Source organism: Ranitomeya imitator, chromosome 5, assembly GCF_032444005.1.
Source record: "Ranitomeya imitator isolate aRanImi1 chromosome 5, aRanImi1.pri, whole genome shotgun sequence".
NCBI classification, from domain to species: Eukaryota; Metazoa; Chordata; class Amphibia; order Anura; family Dendrobatidae; genus Ranitomeya; species Ranitomeya imitator.
The window spans coordinates 636,165,399-636,178,089 of NC_091286.1; positions in this window are offsets into that span (position 1 = coordinate 636,165,399).

A 12,691-nucleotide genomic window follows, 5' to 3' on the forward strand; every position below is an offset into this window, starting at 1 on the left:
ATTAAGTTAATTTTCTCCCGGTAGACGGGCTTTCAATAAATCGGCCGAGCACCCTTCTAATTAACTTGTAGATTAACCCAATAACTGAAAGTTAAGAATGAAAGGTTCTCTTTATGGGAAAAGTGATGTTTTCTTCACATTCCAACCAGAATTCCCTTTTACGGAGTCTTATGTAAATCTTTAAATCCTTTCCAGTTAGTTAAAAGCTTATGATTAGTGTAATTACAGACACAGGGATGAGGACAGGGAGGGAGGAATACTATTATTATCTCCATTTTTGGCTAGATGGACATCAGCCATTGTCCTCTTTCTCTTCTTGCGCGAGGAATTGGTAATGGGTAAAGAATTATTGGAGCGTCTTACTAAGACAACCCCTTTCATATGTCCTATTAGGGTATATGGATAGACATTATGGATTATAGCCCCTATTTACAAGCCATAAAATAATATTTTCCCATGTAGCAGTGATTGCCAGGGGTTTCAAAATCCAGACCCATGGCTACTGGCTGATCACTGGATAGGTTTTATTTCAGAGAACCACTTTAACAAGTAAATTAAAGTAACTTTATAGCAATGTGGGACCATAAGAGTCCATTCGTGGAAAGGACATGGCCAACGGTGGCCCAATAGAAGCCCTAAAATTTATAGCCAAATTAATATGAGGAAGGGCAAAAAGGAAAAATGATCAGCTCACTAGTGAAGGAGAAATGGCAAATAGGGTGAAAAACTGTGAAAAAATAAAATCATGGCTGTAAGCGTCCATGTTTCGAGAAAAATGTCATGTTGAAGAGCCTTTTTCTGGAAAAAATACGTAGACCAGACGTCTGGACGTCTATTGCCAAGATTTTATTTTGTAATAGTTTTAATGTTTTTCTAATAAATGTGAAGTTTTTTTTTATTGTTTTGACATAGGCTGCAGGATGAACACCCTTTTCTGCTCTATAATTTATGCTAGAAAGTAGGAGTAATCTTCTGAAACTTTTAGATTTCCGATTTTGGTGCACAGGCAGCATGGAAGACTTGCACCTATGAATGAATCTGATGCATCTTCATGGTACATCAGAGGGCTTTTCATTAAGTCTTGTATAAGTACTATCTTGATGAATCATCCCTATAGATTATTGCCATTTATGTTACATGAAACTACATGATAAAATATGTTAAACATTCTATGAAAAGCCAGGGGTCTCTATGCATCACTCCTTTCAGTTGAGCTCTACCGCACATCCTAGGAGTTTGTAACTCATGAATGAGGACCTATGAGATCACTATGAACACCCAGTTTGTTTTTTTAGTAGTTTTAACAAATGCCTTCTTAGAAAAGTCTATTAGCAGTGGGCCTAAAAGATATTTACATTGCGTTCAGACACAAGACACAGATTCGGATCATCTGAAGACCAGGTCCCCATTGCCATGAATAAAGAAATGAAGAAAAAGACTGTTCATAGCTAATATAGATTTAAAACATGCATGCTTTAAGCAGAGCAATAGAAAGGATATGGATATGGACATGTCTAAAAAAAAATGATTAAATAATATTTAAGAGGAGGCGATGGTACCCCTGAAGAGCCCCTGCGTGCTGTGTCATTAGTGCGGAAAGGTTACCATCCACTGGCACCAAGCGGCAACAGAAGTGTTGCAGGGAGGAATGTGACACCCTTTCAGGTGCCTTAGATGACTAGGTTCCTGGATATAAAGGTGCTGCGCGCCAAACCAAGGATTGATGACAGGCCTCAGCAGACAACGTGTGCCAGCAGGGTGCTGGCCGCTGTCAGACAGAGCCCGGACGACAACGCCTAGTAAGATCTGAAGATCCGACCACACTGGGCAAGACCTGAGAACCAGATCAACACCAGTCAAGACCCAGAACCCAGATGAAGACAGCTGGGAGCCGGAGCCCAGCCCTCTTTCCCCTAGGCCCAGAAGATACCCACCGTCGGTCAAGCACCAATGATCCAAGAGGAGACTTCAATCTGGGGAGGACATATGCAGTGATAGGAGGGAAACACAAGTGAGACAGGCCATCACTTCCTACACCATCCTACAGTACAGGGATCATCCTGCACAAGGAGAACACATGGGGTGGAGGTCGGCTGGGGTGAAGGAGGCTGTGTTCCTTGATAGACTTTGTTAGGAGGATTTGCAGCCTAGCCAGTGACCCTCACTAGGGCCATGGTGTCAAGAGGAGCTAGCGTAGCAGTTCCCCCAGGAAAAGGTGTACCACTCCTGTTAAAGAGACAGTAGTATAATCCTTTAAACATTTACCCTGAAAGAGGTGATTTGAAACTTACACTGGTTTAATCTAATTGCAATCTAATTGCTTTTTTAATACTTATATAATACTTATAATATAATACTTCAATAAAAAATGCCATTCCCTCTCTACTCTATCTAACTGCTTTAGTCTTTTTTTACCAACTTCCTGTTGGGTGACGTTCTGTTTGAGAATTCTCAGTGCATGTTGGTATACTCAAACGAGACATCACCAGGGTGCAGAGGCTTCGGGCACTGTTGCAGCCTCTGTTTCCACCTTGAAATGAAGCGACATCAGTGAAGTCTGTTTCAGGATTTGGGCTAGTCCCTACTCTGCTGAGCATGTGTCGGTTATTAATTTCGATGTATGCTCATTAGAATCTTGTCAAAGCGCAATGTTCTTTTTAAAGTGCAGTAACCATGCGCTCCCTCACTGGCTCTGATGAGAAGTAGCAAGATGGCAAGAGAGCGCACTGTCAATGCGCAATGTAAGGAGATAACCTGAGACCAGTCCTGCTTTTCCTGCTCACTGGGTTATCTCCTGACAGAGATCTCCAGTTATCTCCTGGGTTATCGTGTGGTGTGCATTATGATAAATTTGTTGGCCCTCGCCCCATTCCTTCTCATGAAGCTTTGCCCACTTTTTAAAAAGTAGGCACAGCTGACCGCGGCAGACGTAAAAATGTGCTAATGTTTAGGAATACTTCAAGCAGTTTTGTGCCAAAATTCTGAAAAAAAAGTTTGAATTAGAAGAACCCATGTATGAACAAGAACAGACCTGCCAGGCAAGCAGAGACAGGCAGGAAGACGTCTGTGGGGTCAGCCTTTATGACTAGTCATCTCAGTCTCCTGTTTCCTGTTACCTATTCAAAGTATGCTTTCTCAAAAAACACAGTGTCAGAATAGAGCCGGTCTCTGATTCACGTCGTCCATGTTTCGGGGGAGCATGTATTATCTGAGAGGTTCGCTTCTTTTAAATTTTTACCCTGTAAAAGAAACTTATGTATGTTTGACAGTATATTGTGTATGTGGTCTAAATATGCACCTGTTACACCATATAGTACCACTTGTATGCCCTAAATGGCTTTTTTAATGGACAGACTGGAACCTTTTACTTGATCTCATGCAATTCCTAAAATGAGTCCAGTCACTGTGATGTGGCTGACACTGGAGATCACATCTACACGAGCGTCTGCCTGGATCAGAATTTCCTCCCATCTGGGTAGTTGGAATGCAGCTGTTTATTACACCCATCCTCCAGCTGTTGATCCCATGGGCATATCGGCAGTGTCTGCACCATCACCGCGATGTATGTTATCAGCACTTTTGGGGTACATGTAATTTATTAATTTATTTTTATTGCACTTTTTTGGAAGGGAGTGAAAAGCATTTTTTTTCAACCCACAGTCATATTTCGATGCATGTGTATTCATGTCGTATCTATATTAGCCACGGAAAAAATTCACTGTGGCATCTAAAGGGTTACACAGCCGGTATAGAAGGGAAGCATCAGCAAGTGAGGCACAGGCACAGCACCTGTAACTAAACTATTACTGAGTAATAAAAGCACTGCAGGTTTCAGTAGGGTAAACTACAACTCCCAGCAAATCCTGAAGGTCTAAAGATGTCATTGAATGCTTGGACTAGCAGGTCCTGGTGCTGAAGAGGAAGACAGGCACACAATTTGCTGTCCATCAGTAGCTGCCATGATGACTAAATCATCATGCGAGAAAAGAGATATTCTCTTGTGGCTCGAGTGGCACATGACCACTACAGCCATTCCAGTGGCTCGGGTGGCACATGAGTGCTGCAGCAAATCCAGTGGCTCGGGTGGCACATGACCACTACAGCCATTCCATTGGCTTGGGTGGCACATGACCACTACAGCCATACCAGTGGCTCAGGTGGCACATGACCACTTCAGCCATTCCAGTGGCTCGGGTGGCACATGACCACTACAGCCATTCCAGTGGCTCGGGTGGCACATGACCACTACAGCCATTCCAGTGGCTCAGGTGACACATGACCACTACAGCCATTCCAGTGGCTCGGGTGGCACATGACCACTACAGCCATTCCAGTGGCTCGGGTGGCACATGACTGCTGCAGCCAATCCAGTGGCTGTACTGTAGTGGTGACAATTTTGTCACTGATTTGAACACAGATTGGCTGAAGCAATCATGTGACATTTAAGTCACAGGAGGAACTGAGAGCATTAGTGAAGGACATGGGTAACAGTCCAGGGGAACTGCGAGGGATCATGTAGTTGAGTTTTTTCACTTTCGGATCACTGTGAGCCATACCCTATAACGTATTGTATTGCAAATGATAATTTTTGGAGAAGAGTGCAGGATATTGTAAGGTCTGTTTTGTTTGCCAACTTTCTCACAGGAGAACAAATTTGAGGCTATGGGCCACTGCTTCTCTCAGCTAAATCTTTGTGCATCAATGTATTGGTCTCCTCCTAGCAGCAAGAAACTGCACACTGGTAGGGGGAGGACCGAGGGGGGAATATTAGGTCAGAATGTGGGGTCAGTGAATTGGAAAAAAAAATGTCCCATGCTGCTGCAGCGCCCAAGGGTCCTGGCCGTTGCAGTAATGTCGCTCTTCCACCAGGGGGAGTGATGTTACGTCTGAAGACAATAAAGGAGATCACCTTACCAGGTATCACGAACCACACAACACACATCACACTCCAGGCCGCCAGGAGGAGCCATGCTTCTATCTATTAGGGCCCTCCTCACAACTAGGTAAAACTGGTAGTCTGGATAGAAAGTAAGAGAACAAGGGAGAAGCTGGCTGGAGAGAGAGGGAGCCAGATGCAGACAGAGGTCTGTGGAGGATGAGGGTCCACAGAGTTGCGCTTGCCCCACGTGCGGCAGCATCCTAAGAAAGAGATATCAGAAGGGAATTGTCTTGTAGTGAGTGAGAAACAAAGTCATAGCAAAAGGAGAGGAAACCAGAAGGAGTTCTGCCCTGTAAAAGGCTGCTTCCTTTCTGAGGCGCAGAAGCCAGTAGCCAGAACACCGAGGGAGTAAGGATCTCTACGCTTTACTTCAGAGACTGGCAGGACAGTTAATTCCACATTGGCTGCCCGACGTTATACCCAGGAGGCACGGTGGCAACTTGTGGGGGCCGGGGCATGATAGAGTCCCTGCAAAAAGCCTCAGGCCATCAGTCATACGGGTTTGTCCTATCCTATCCATCAGGGGGACAGAGAGAAAGAGACATTACATCTGCAATAGTTGTGAGGACCTCACCGAGAAGCTCAGCAGGGAGGGACTACAATACACAGGCTCTAGAGGAAAGCTATTGAATTCCACCTGGATAAGGGGAACTCTGGATTTGCCTTTGGACCGGCTGGACTCTGCCTGCCCTGTGACCTGGTGCCCTGGACTGTGGATGCTGAAGCCTTCAGTAAAGGTAAAGAGACTGCAACCTTGTGTCATCGTGATTTACTGCGCCTTACATCATCCACCATCCACCATCTTCACTCTGGGAAACCCTGGGGACATACTTCACCTGTGGGAAGGTATACCATCTAGCTGCCATAACATCACCCCAGCGGACCCCTAAGCAGCGTCGGTCACCCTGACCAAATACTACAGGTGGCGTCACAAACACTATTCTCATAGAAACTCTTCATTTCATTGGACGCCTCTCGAAGGGCCATGGGCCGGATCGGGCCACCGTGACATCCCCATCGAGAACCAAAGAACCCGGTACCGAGTACCCCATTGCCCTAACGTGGGGGCGATCCACTGCTACAGGACACAAAGGGCAAGAAGTCACCACATCATCTTCATCGTTTGACCTCAGTGACGGGGTGGGTAATTAGTGCATATGCAGTAAAGCGGCTGTTAAGTGCATTTTTATCACGTGTGTCCATCAGCTGATAGTGGCAGAATCGGGTGGTTAGTGCTCCCCATTGATACGTAGCATTATCTAAGGGGGAGGGGAGATCAGCTCATTCATATCTTCAGCACCACACTCCCAGTACCGCACTCCCTTCAGCTATGGAGTATGATTGACACTCCTGCAGCAGAGACATCACTGACACCTCTGACTTTTGCAGAGGTATCAGTCCGACTCCAATACCCCGTGAGAGCAGGAGAAGGAGGGAGTGTGATGCTGTGGATGCAGATCAGCTGCTCAGTGCATTGTTGGTTTAGGGCAGGGGAGATTGGCCTTTCATTGCATATCAGTGTCAGACGGACAATTGGGTCCACCGGGGGATTCACTGACTCTCCGATGATCCAGTCCAAGTCTTAATATGTACACCCCATGGTGGTATTTGTTTGGCGCTACAGTGGCAATACAAGTGATATCCGATTACTCACGGATTGGTAAGTCAGAAAAAGTCTGAGAAGCTCTGAACAAGAATGGAAGAATTTCATTCTAACCTTCAAGCGATATGCTGGCCATATACAATTCTTTTTTTTTTCTAATAAGTGCATGGCACAAGATAGATATAACAAGGAAAGTTACTGGTTTGGGGTGACTGGACCCGCTGGATGAGTAAAAGTGAATAATTAATATGGAATGCAGACAATAATAAGGCGTAGAAATTCCTCCGGTGCGCTCGCACTCTCAGCTGACTGTACCTTGTTCTTATCTACAGCGTCTTATCTTAATTTGAAAAATTATGCCGTAAAGATAATGAAATAATTACAACTTGGTTTAGATGCCAAAGATTCGCCAGGGTTAGTTCAGGTCATGAAAGTGTATAGATGTCTGAGAAGTCAGTTTAGGCTTTCTCCTCACCTTCCACTGGATTAGTATGAAGGAGAAGATAATCTATATGTCCATGTAGAACTGGTCATAGCATGGCGTTATTATGCCGGTATAATCCAATCACTGGAGGGCAGTTGTATTACTGTATTACTTAGTCACCATATGTAGGTATGACGCAGTCACTCTATGACGGTGGTATTAAGGAACTCTAAGGTGATGGTAATATTTATCACTATTATTATTATTAAGTCGTAGTGTGACAGTTTTATTCAGTCACTCTATGATAATATTCATCAGTCTCTACATGAGTGCTGGTATTATTTATTCTGTATATAGCGGTATTATTTACAAACTATGGTGAGATTATTCATTATTAATCATTGGATTACTGAATGTTAGTATTACTTAGTCACTGTATGGCAGTATTATTCAGAAGGTGTATGACGTTTTTCACAATTATTTGGTCACTTTATGTTGGTATTATTGAGCAGCAGAGTGACAGTTTTTCTCAGTCTCACTATGGCGGCATTATATAGTCACTGTATGATGGTATTTTCGTTCCTTGCCTGGTACTTTTATTTAGTAACTGTATTGCAGTACTCAGTCATTGTATGACAGTATTAAGTCACTTTTCAGTAATTTTTATTACCGGTGTTTTCAGCCTCTGCATGGCAGAATTTAGTCAGTGTTTCGTATGGAGGCATTATTTTATCACTGTACCATGCTGACATCCAGTCATCATATGGCAGTATTATTTTTTACTGTATGGAAAAATGATTAGCTCACTGTATTATTCTAAGGTATAACAAACATATTATGAATTTTTCTAACGTTTTAAGAGTCCTTAATGTGGCTAAGGTGGGATTTTGAGGCTTGGACATTACCTCTGATGGCATTTTTAGGGTATGCTTACTCAGGCCATTTGTCTGAGATGTTATGAAATCTCATGCACATGCCAAGCAGATAATATGCGTCATAAATTGAGCAGCGGCATTACGGTTTTAACATCCGCAGCATATCCAATACATCCTGCAGATTGTCAATGCGCATTTCATTCACTCTGTGCAATGCCCAGAAAATCTGCAGAAAAACCTGTATCTCCTGTTCTGGATTTTTCATACTGATTTCTGCCAAAATACACCCTGCCTGGGCGCACCCTTAGGGGTTTATGCAAACTACCGCATAGTTTATTTGGGCTTTATCCTAACAAGTGACATTCTGGCCCATAAATACATTTTTATAGTGTATGATTTTTATACACATCCAGATAATGTAGAATTATGTCTAATCTTTTATTACAAGCTAATAACCATGAGATACATTTTATGTTCCCAGTTCTGCTGCGTTCCCTTCCATGCTCCAGGGTGACTTGGTAATTTAAGGACAAAGCATTTAAATCCCGACATATGTAAAATGATTGCTCGTTGGGTATTAAGCTCATTTACACTGCGTCCAGGAATCATTTGTCACGCCATTTCCATTGAAGACGTCACGCTGCAGCAATCCTGTTCACACTACCCCGGGCTTATTGCCTGATTAAGGCTATGGTCACACTAGCAGTATTTGGTCAGTATATTACATCAGTATTTGTAAGCCAAAACCAGGAGAGGAACATACAGAGGATAAGTATAAGGCCGGCGTCACACTCAGCGTATAAAAATGCGGTCTGTAATTTACGGTCGTAATACGCAGAAAAGTCCCCAAAATAGTGGTCCGTATCCCCTCCGTAGGCAGGGTGTGTCAGCGTATTTTGCGCATGGCATCCTCCGTATTTAATCCGTATGGCATCCGTACTGCTAGATTTTCTCACAGGCTTGCAAAACCGACATACAGACATACAATGGATCCATGTTCTCAAAAAATCATAAAAACATATATACTGTCTATATATATATATGTCATTGAGACACACACATATATATATATATATATATATATATATACTGTATATATATTTACTTCAGCGCAATATAGCAGAAAGCCGGTAATTCAATTACCGGCTTTTGCTTTCTCCTTCCTAAACCCGACATGATATGAGACCTGGTTTACATACAGTAAACCATCTCATATCCCCATTTTTTTTGCACATTCCACACTACTAATGTTAGTAGTGTGTCTATGCAAAATTTGGCTAGTAAATTAAGGGGTTAAATGGCGGAAAAAATTGGCGTGGGCTCCCGCGCAATTTTCTCCGCCAGAGTAGTAAAGCCAGTGACTGAGGGCAGATATTAATAGCCTGGAGAGGGTCCACGGTTATTGCCCCCCCCACTGGCTAAAAACACCTGCCCCCAGCCACCCCAGAAAAGGCACATCTGGAAGATGCGCCTATTCTGGCACTTGGCCACTCTCTTCCCATTCCCGTGTAGTGGTGGGATATGGGGTAATGAAGGGTTAATGTCACCTTGCTATTGTAAGGTGACATTAAGCCAGATTCATAATGGAGAGGCGTCAATTATGACACCTATCCATTATTAATCCAATAGCATGAAATGCCAAACGCGATCCCTTTTGGGTCATTGCGTTAGCGCAATCTGCTAGCGTATGCGCTAAACGGATTGCCCTAACACAATGTGAACCTAGCCTAAGGCCGGGTCACACTTGTGAGTGCAATGCGAGAAACCCGCGCAAGTCTTTCGCCTCAATACCCAGCACTGCCGCCGACACTCGGGACCGGAGTGTTCAGCTGCATAGAAATACATTCAGCCGCACTCTCTGGTCCCAAGTGCCGGCGGCAGTGCCTGTTATTAATGCGAGAGACTCGTGCGAGTTTCTCGCACTGCACTCGCAAGTGTGACCTCAGCCTTATACTTCACCTTGTCCTTCGCCATCCAAGACATAGTTGATGATAATATAGGAATAAGGCTATGTTCCCACCATGAGATTTTGGTGAGATTTTGATTTTGTGGATTCTCTGCAACATTTTTGCACCTATTAACTAAAATAGGCTACTTGCATTTTTTCTAAAATACGCAGGGTAAAAAAAACTCACCAAAAATTTATTGTGGGAAGGGTGCCTTATTTTTCAGATTACCGATGACATAAAGATCAGATTGTTCTGTTGTTGAAGTTTCTGGGGCTCAATGCAAATTGTCTCTTTAGAGAGGAAGAGGACTTGAGCTCTAGTGCCACCTATTGAAAGTAGCAATCAATGCCAACCTTTTATCGAGCCTTGCCACGTGACTTAAGATAAAAGTCAAACCATAATCTCAATTTGCAGACACTGTGTTTCAGAGTATTGACCCTCATCAGTGCAAAGTGTGTTATCTGGTTTGACTGTGTGAGAGGCGTCTGACCGGGATCCATGGGGTAATGTTTCTTCTTCTGGAGAGTGACATATCAAGACTGGCATGCCAAGGTGAGGAGACTTTTAAGCCTTGCGTGCTCCTCTTGGAAATTAAATATGCAAATTGTCTCTTCAGAGAGCAGGAGGACTAGAAATCTGTAGCCACCTAAAAGTAGCAATCCTAAAAGTCAATGTTGACTCTTTGACAAGCCTTGCCATATGACTTAGGATAAAACATCTCACACTTTACACTGACGAGGGGCAGGACTCCAAAACACAGTGTCTGAAAACTGAGATTTTGGTTTGTATTTTTTCTTAAGTCATGCGTCAAGTCTCGTTAACGGGTCGACATTGACTTTTAGGATTGTTACTTCCAATAAGGGGCACTGGAGTTATAGTCCTCTTTCTCTCTGAAGAGACAATTTGCATATTTAATTTCCCAGAGGAGCTTTGCAAGGCTTAAAATACTCACATTGGCATGCTAGGCTTGACATGTCACTCTCTTCAAGGAGAAATGTTACCCCTTGGATCCTGAGGCTCAATGCAAAATCTGCAACAAGCCGCCCACCTACCATGTGACATTTTACGTGATGGAGGGTCATTTAGGTTCCTTGAGACACTAAGGTTGAGTAAAACTGCTACTGTATTTTTGTTCTTAAAGAAGCACTCCTCTTATCAAAGTTTTTATTCTCTTAATATATTGCAGTCATCATATTATATAGCACTGTGTACTTACATTTGCTCATTTTGCCTTCCTACCAAGTTAATTTTTCTCTGCTCTATGTAGAATAAGGAAGTCTCTTGTCCCTGCATTTATCATTTCCTTCTTCAACTCGTGACCCAGCTTCTTCCTCCTCCCCCTGCCAGGGACGTTTGCATTTGCTCATGACTCATGGAGGGAAAATTGACCTAGAAGGTTAGAAGGATTCATCTAGTCAGTTATTAATCTTGTGATGTTATAAACGTAATTGAAAAGAGAAGAATTAGCTGGGTAGAAAGGAAAATGAGCAATTGTAAGTACACAGCATTATATAATATGATGATTCAAATTTAATAAGAGGATACAAACTTTTATGGGATGAGGAGTGCTTCTTTAACCTTTTTTTGCATCATTTTAGCACAAAAAGTCTCATGTTTTACAAAATGTCACAAAAATTGCACAAACATGTTTTGGCTTTAATCTGCGGATGAAGGAGAGGAATCTGGAGCACATCAAATTTTGCGACTTTATAAAAAGATTCAAATCATGAATCAGGCAAAAAACATTTGGAAATCCTAATATTCATCCATAACAGAGAACATAAAAAAAAAATAGGCTAACATATATAAAATAGATATTTAAAAATACACAAATTAAAGTAAAAAATATGCACAAATAAAACACAGGTGAAACAAACGAAAAAACTGAGAAAAAAGGTGCAAATGCAATAATAAATTGGGCCTAAAGTTTCTTAGACAGCTGCAGGACTTCCGATTACGCAATGATTAAGCATTACAAGACGGCAAAGGCTCTAATAGGAAGTAAAGTAACGTCAAGTGTCAGCAAGCCAAGAAAATGCTGAAAGATGGTTATCATTTGCTTTTCAACAAAACCGCATCTGTCATCAAGCCAAAGCCATTAGTTCTCATTGCCAAGGGCCCATTCTGGGATATCATTAATAGGAGGCTGGTGCGGGGCCCAGATATTATTCTAAGTGTTCAGGAGATAGCGTCTGCTCCTTTGATGACCACTTGTCTGACAATGCTATTTTCATCACCTCCTTTCAATCTTCTGTAAGATATCACTTCCTGTGCACCACTTCTGAAGCCGGTGATGTAATCACATCGTGTCCATCATGTGCTCCTTCAGTGTTCTTATACACAGCTGTCAAGGAGCAGATAAAGAAGACAGGGAGATTCATACCAAAACCACAGGTTGTAACATGGGAATTCCAGTCTTAAAGGGAATCTGTCAAGGTGAATTTACTACTGGAACTATTGCTATAGCTTTATAGGTCCTAGAAGAAGAATAAAAATGATATTTGTCTTGTAGTAATCGGATGTGCCAGTGCTGAGAAATCAAGATTTGAAGTCACAGGCAAATTAGTCTGGTAGCGCTTTAAGGGTGTGTCCTTAAACACCTAGCGCACTGACACGCCCCCAAAATAGTTTCAGCGAAATATGAAAGGGACTAATGCAGGAGGCTATTTTTCAACGTGGACATTGGTTACGTGAAAAAATATAAAAAAAGTAATCTGAATAGCCCTATTGGATAACATTGGTCACAGTGCTGTCCATTATTTCAACAGACAGGACTCAGACCAAAAATACGGTTGTGTGAATGTGACGAAAATGTGAGCAATACAATCAAATCTCTTTTCCATCTCTTGGGTGGTGGGACATAGAATATGGCTAACATATGTAAATAGAAAATATATCTAA